Source organism: Rhodamnia argentea, chromosome 11, assembly GCF_020921035.1.
Source record: "Rhodamnia argentea isolate NSW1041297 chromosome 11, ASM2092103v1, whole genome shotgun sequence".
Lineage (NCBI taxonomy): Eukaryota > Viridiplantae > Streptophyta > Magnoliopsida > Myrtales > Myrtaceae > Rhodamnia > Rhodamnia argentea.
In genome coordinates this window covers 916153-923597 of record NC_063160.1, presented here as the reverse complement: position 1 = coordinate 923597, position 7445 = coordinate 916153, and positions in this window count along the sequence as shown.

Genomic DNA, 7445 nt, shown 5'->3' with positions numbered 1-7445 from the left:
ATATTCTTTGGGGTTCCTAAAAAACCTTGAATTTGGTGGGGTTGCTTATTGTTGATGCTCAATGTGCTAACTGGTTCGATGACATCTTCAAATGACGCCTATCGAGCCTTCTTTATCCTCTACGAAACGTCTTCTCCACACGTGTTTATCACGTTTGTCGACTGTTTACATGTCCAGCTGAAGTATCTACTCCTCACGAGCTTTGCACATGTATTGACTCCTAACTGATCCGCACATGTGTCAATCTCTCACGTGTGCAGCACGTGTTTCTGCGGGAGATTTATTTTGGGTGGCAAAAGTAAGACTTTGATAGTGTGAATACAAAAGAAAAATGACGTACGCTATTTGAAATTAGGGAACAAATGCAGCGTTATTTTTTGGGCCTCCATCAATAAAGTCATGGTTTCGTAAAATCAGTTCAATTTGGCCCTCGATGCATGTGATACAGTGTTCAAAGAATAAGACAATGTATCAAGGACTCAAAAGCAAAAAAGAAAAGGAATAAAAAAAAAACCTTTGTTTATTTGCTTAAGGGACTCACTCAAGGCGCTTTGCTGTGGACTAGAATCAAATAACTTGTCAGCGGTTAAGTTGAATATTTTTTAGAAAACAATGGTCCTTTAGAAAGAAACTTATTGATGAGATTAATTTTGACAGGTACTTGCATATAAGAGAAAAAATCTCACCAAACATGGCAACTTATCATCACCTTTTTATTGGACCCTAAAATTTGTTAAAATATCCACCGGAAGGTATATCATCGGTATACTCATTAAATGTACATGATACCCTTTCTCCTCTTGATACCTTTATAATCATCTACTCATTCGGCAACTTGAATGGATCTTGAAGTATATAAAGGTAGTGCATTTGTTCATCTCAACACATCACTGCACTGGCTCACAAAGCTGTCAAGACTCATTGAGAAAGAGAGAGAGAGAGAGAGAGAGAGAAGGCTAAAGCTGTTTACGCGGGAATAGCCATGGAAGTAATAGCCTCCAAGAGAATGGGGTCGATGATGTTCGTGGCGACTACGATCTTGTGGTCTTCCATCGGCGCCCATGCGGGATCTACGTCATGCAAGGTGAAATGTGCATTGGGGTGTGCTCTCCACCACTTTCCAGTTCTATGTGTTATCAAATGCCTCAAGAACTGCTCCGAAGAGTCTTTGACGTCCTCGGTATTAGAGCACTGCGATGTCGGTTGTTTCTTGTCTACTTGCATTGACTACTATTCAGGTAAAAATCTTCGTATCAAGATCGAAGATTTGACGTAGCTTCTCATGAGATCTATAAAACCAAGATGCATAATCTTGTTCCTTTAAGAGTTTTTCATTGGTATATTGTAATTATGAGATGAGGGTTGCAACTAAATCATTTCATTTCCTTGGACTTCGTCATGTGCTCTTTGATATGAGTGACATTTTCAATTTCATGTTTCATTTTTGAACTCATGTAGAGACCAAAAATGTTGGAGTGGACGTGAAGAAGGTTGGAGCTTGTGCAGATTCGTGCTCTCGGGATTGCCAGAAGACCTATCCACTGAACTGAAATTTCGAAATCTTCCTTTTTTATAATCAAATGAAGGCAACGGATGTGTGCAATGTCTTTGTGATTTCATACCGCCACTAATAAATATTGCCATTTCAATTATCGGATTGCCTAGGAGTGAAGTACATTTCCTTGAAATTTAATTTGTGATCAAATGAGTCCGTTCTCTATTACCCGAATTTAGATTATGAGATATCACTATAAAAGGAAATGTAACATTTGACGTTGGGTTTATCATGTAAATGTCGTAATCTCCATGGTAAAAGCTCGTGCGGACAAGGATTTTGTCGCCATTGTCGCCCTGGCGGGGAACGCGCGCAATGTGCCGAGGACCTCAGATGGCGGAACATAGGCTTCTTTGGGGTCGTACGGTCTGGATGTTGGCATCGTCACCAACCCATTGGATTGAATTCTCTGTCAATGTGCCGGTTGCACCACAGCTGATGCTGATGAACGCTGCACGTCCCATGCTTGCATCAATACCATTCTATGGTCAAACGAACTACACGCCACATATCACAAGATCATAACATTGAGTTAGGTTGTGAATGAGAATACATATTTCAGCTGTGATTTACCTGCGGAAATTGGGGTGATTGAACAAAATAGAGAGAGCATACCGGAAATTCAAAGTGTTCATCGTCATGATCGAGAGAGAGAACGACAAATGACGATGTTATTGGTACAGGATCCACTTGAATTTGTACGCTTTGAATGGTTGACTTTACCATCGAGTTCATGGTGGTGCATAACTCTTTTCAAATTGTTAATTAAGACTATAACAATCCAGTCTGACGAGGGTGGGCAATGGTTGTCGAGGTTAGGGGATTCGCACAAGGAGTGACTCCCGACAGGTTTTTAAAATGACGAATGAGACGAGAATGAACTGAATTGCACATCGAACATGAGGAGAGCATGCATTGGTGAAAATTAGAATCAACTCACAATGCGCCTTTTAACGTAATGACAAGTTTTGCTTTGGAGTATCAAAGTTAAGGGTGCTTAGGCTAGAGCATTATCATGATGGGTGATCTCCAGGAAAAGTTCTTGCCCGCACGCTAAAGAATAAAACCGTGAGACTCAAAATGAGACGACAAAAGCGGATAACACCTCGAACGAGTTAATTTGGGAACGTAACAAAGACGGTGATTAACTCCTTAAATTCCTGCCAATGGTAGCAAGGTGATCATTCTTAAGGAGGCGGACATTATATAGGACTTTTATGTTCCCAAGTCCCAGGTCACTAAATGTTGAAGGATATGTGCACTGAGGGTCCTAAAATTTGTCACGAAAGTGCAATAAAGTCCTAAAATTTATAAAAAATGCAATCAAATTCTAAAACTTGTCAAGTTAGTTCAATCCGAGTCCTTCCGTTAACTTTGATCATTTAGACTAACAAAAAATGATGACGTGACTTTCATTTTCATATTCTTTTTTCTCTTACGTGGCGATGACATGGCTAAAACATGTAACATGAAACTAAAATGACATTGTATTGGCTCAAATTTTAATTTTTTAAAACAAACTTAATTAAATAAAAATGATTATCAAGGAGAACCATCAAGTTCCACCCATCATACCTAATGCATAACAGACTCTCGAAGCTAAGCTGGACTAGAAATGCACAAAAGAGAAACCAAAAAAAAAAGGCAAGAGCAAGGTGGTAGGCCCTTGCCACCGTTGCCTCTGTGTGGAGAAAAAAAAAGGCAAGAGCAAGGTGATAGGCCCTTGCCACCGTAGCCTCTGTGTGGAGAAAGGCCGACGGGGGCTTGGCAAAGGCCAGTGGGGGATAGCAAGGGTCCACGACTACCGCCGATTGCAGGCGAGAGCTCGGCAACCTTCCACCTAGATCCGGGCGAGAGTCGTTGGCCCTCGTCCAGCTATGGTGGCCCTTGGCTAGCTCGTCCAGATCAGGGTTGAAGGTCACAACCCTCGTCAAGTCCTCCTCGATCCTTGCCTATCCTTGCCGATCCCTTGCTGGCCCTTTCAAACAACGGGCGCCACGACGAGGCCCTTGCCTTTGGTTTTTTTTTTTGTTGTCCTTTGTTATCTTTTTGTTAAAATACCTTTTTCAATGTTTTAAAGTTATTAAATTAAGATTTTGGTTAAAAAAATTAGAATTTAGGGCAAAAGACGTCATTTTAGCCTTATATTTCATATTTTAGTTACGTTATCATCACATAGAAGAGAGAAAATATTTAAAAAAACCCATGTTAACATTATCTATTACTCTAAATAGACAGAATTAACTGAAGGATTTGATTGTACAAACTTGATAAATTTTAAGACTTGATTACAATTTTTGTAAATTTTAGAATTCAATTGCACTTTCGTAATAAATTGCATAACTTTCGTTGCACGTGTCAAAACCATGCGCGAGTTTGGTAGGTACATGCCAAAAAGGTGGCGAGCATTTCGGGCACTTTGTTTTTAATTCACAAAACTATATTTATTTTCAGCTTAATACGAATAAATTCGACACCTGTCCGAAGGGCCGGCCGAAATATAAGTTTGAACAAACAGGTACCAAAGTCAAAACAATTGTAATGCTCTCGGCTTGAGGTTAATGGTAAACTGAAACTCGATCAATTGAACTCGGATGACAACAATTGTATGCGACAGTCCCATCTCTTTTTTGTTTGACTACTAGATATTGGGTACAAAAAAATTGTCTCTGCTCACAAAAACACATTAATGTCCGGAAGGTGTTGATTACACTTTTTATGGAGGAATTTTATTAGGTCCATTGTCGATATAATAAGGATCATTCTTTTAAAGGATTTGATAATGACGGATTTGGCTAACCAATGGATATGCACCACATGTCACCTTATAACGAAATGTTGTAGGTTTATACTCAACATTGTAATGAAAATGTGGAAAATTATCCAAAAAGCCATAAATTTATTACACTTTTGCCAATTTAAACCTTTTAATCTTGTCAATTGAGTCCTAAACATTTTTATATTTTACCAACTTAGTTTATCTGGCCAATTTTGAATGGAAATTGCTAAAGTGGATAATTTTTAATAATATTTTAATACTTTTGTTCGAATTTTTAATGATTTTTTTTGTTTTTATTTCTTTTTCCTTTTTTTATTTTCTTTTCTCTATTTTTCTTTACTTAGAGATCAACAAGGGTCACCGGGCCCTCACCAAGCACCAGTTGAGGATTGGTTGGCCCTCACCCACGGCTAGCGAGGACCAGGCTACCCTCACCGGCCATTGAGAAAAGAAAAGAAAATAAAAAAATAATGAAAATCCATATGTGCCACGTTAGTGATTTTCGGCTAAATTGGTCGGAAGGACTCAGTTGGTAAAAAATGAAAAGGCTTATGACTCAATTGATAAATCTAAAATGTTTATGATGGAATCGGTAAAAGTATAATAAATTTAGGAGTTTCTAGACAATTTTCTCAATCAAAATGAACTTCTCTTGAAGTTGTCAATCCTCGATTGACTGATTTCCCGACAGAATCTCCACTCAAAGCCCACCCATCGTGGATGAAACCACCAAGCGCAACACTTGTTGGGTCGTAAGTTGGGCTTTGTTTTGGAAGCAACACACCGTCGCGCAAGACTACGCCGAGGATATTGAAAAAGAAAGCGGTAAAATGTCGCCAAGAGTCCTAAAAGTCATGTACCCGCTCATTTTAGTACCAATAATTTTTTCTAGATCACTTAAGGCATATATGGCAACCATTTTGATTCAAAAAAGTGATTTTAATTAAAATGACTTTTTTTATTCTAATCTATGAATGAGTTTTAGAGAATCGGAATGCGTTTGATAGCTGCATAAAATTTCTATTCTTGAAATAAAAACACGTTTGGTAATTACGCATAATTTTTGTTCCCGAGAATAATTGCTCTTCCCAATTTTTGTCATTTAAGTCAAATAATTACGTAATTATTTTGTGAAATTTCATCCTACATTTCGAATTAATCGAAGATCTATTCATATTGATTCCCTTATATAACAAATTGCATATTAACATGTAAAAATAAATATCAAGAATCATCATCACAAGTCATTTTCGCCATTTATTGTGGGGTTTCATCCAACTTTTGTGAGCGAGCGAACGACCGACACAAGTGACACCCTCGTTTGTGCAAGGAAAGTGCACTGCACTACCCTACATTAGCGTGCATTTTTTGTTCTAGGAAATCAAATCTCAGTCTTAATTCATCCAAAACTTAAGAACGAAAGTTTGTTAAGTGTTCAAGCTGGTGATTTTTGTCTTTTTCCTAAATTTTCTAAAACTAGACTAAGTCTAAAGTACATAAACCAATGCAAATCACAACCAATGAAATCAAGTGCACAATCAAGTAATCATGGCATTGAATTGCATTGTAAAACCCTAACGAAGCACTAAGGGCTTAGAGAAATGTGGTTCGGGTTTAATTTCAACGGTGTTTGTGATTTTCCGAAAAAAGAACAAAATCTATGAAATCTAGGCCTAAATTTATGAAAATGAGGTCAAACTAGCATAATCTAAGCTTCTTCTATTTTTAAGGATTTTTCTGAAATTTTTCTGATTTTTGAGAATTTTTCCAATTTTTTCAATTTTTTATTTTTATTATCTTCTATATTTTTCTTTGAAAATGAGACCTCGTTTTGTTTTAGGTGGAGAGAAAAGTGATGAGAAAACTAAAAGAGAAAAGTGAGAGATGTGCGATTTCATTTTGTTTTGTTTTTCTCAAAAGTGATTTTTTTTTTCCGTAATCAACTTTTTTTTTGTTCTTGTTTTTGCTCCAAAACTTTTTTCAAAAACAAAATCAGAATTAGAATCATTTATGTTATCAAACATGATTCTCATCTTTTTTGTTCGGGGAAACAGAATCAAAGAACCAGAATGGTTGCCATAGAGGCCCTTATGTATCAATTTTTTTTAAACGTTTACTTAAATGCTAACACCGATCTACTTGGCTGGAAATCCTATGAGGCCTTATTTATTTATTTATTTATTTATTAATATCTAAAATCGACGTGGCTCACTGGACGTCCAGTTAATATCTATCTAAGGCATAAAACGACGTCATTTTCCCAGCCTTTTTTATTTTATTTTCATTTTATCTTCTTTTTTTTCTCCGTCGTCCGACCGGCCTTGGAGAGGGCGAGGTCGGCCTCGCCTAGCCATGATGAGGTTGACCTCACCCTTGCCGACCCTCCGCCCTTGCTCTGGCTTGTTGCCGAACCGGCGACTAATAAGATGAAGAAGATAAGAAAAACAAAAGATAACTGACATGTCACTTAAAAAAATTAAAATTCCATGTTACTCAAAAAAAAAAAAAATTGCATCTCACTTAAAAAAATAATTACGAATGCCACATTTTTTGGCCGGAATTTCTCGCCGTATGCACTTACATGATCATTTTTTTTTTTGATTTGACACTTTAGTAAGCTAACAAAAATTTTTGGTACTAAATTGAGCGCCGTACATAATTTTTCTCACTTCTGGTGTCCATCCGCCAAAAGTAAACACAGCATCTTTATGAACTCAATGACAAAGTAGACCGACTGCAGTGTTTGGAAGGAGGCGATCCGGACCGACTGGGGCGCTTACCCCCATTACAAGGCTCCTGTAGCGTTTGTCCCCTTCATTTTGGATGGATAGCATTTATACTACTTCAATGGCTTTGAGAACGCCGCGGCCACGGCGGAGACGGGCATGGTTGCAGCCCAAAACGTCTCGCGCCTCATCCTGTCGAGACATTTCGGGCTCGGAGACGAGCATGGTTGCAGAACGGTCGACACGAGTTTGCATTTGGAACTTTTGACGAGGGTTCACATACACTGATGATTTGTGTAAATTCTGTAGCATGCAAACTCATGCTTAAAGTGCCATGACTCAAGGAGCACTGGAATGCGAAATATATTCCGTGATGGATAGCCGG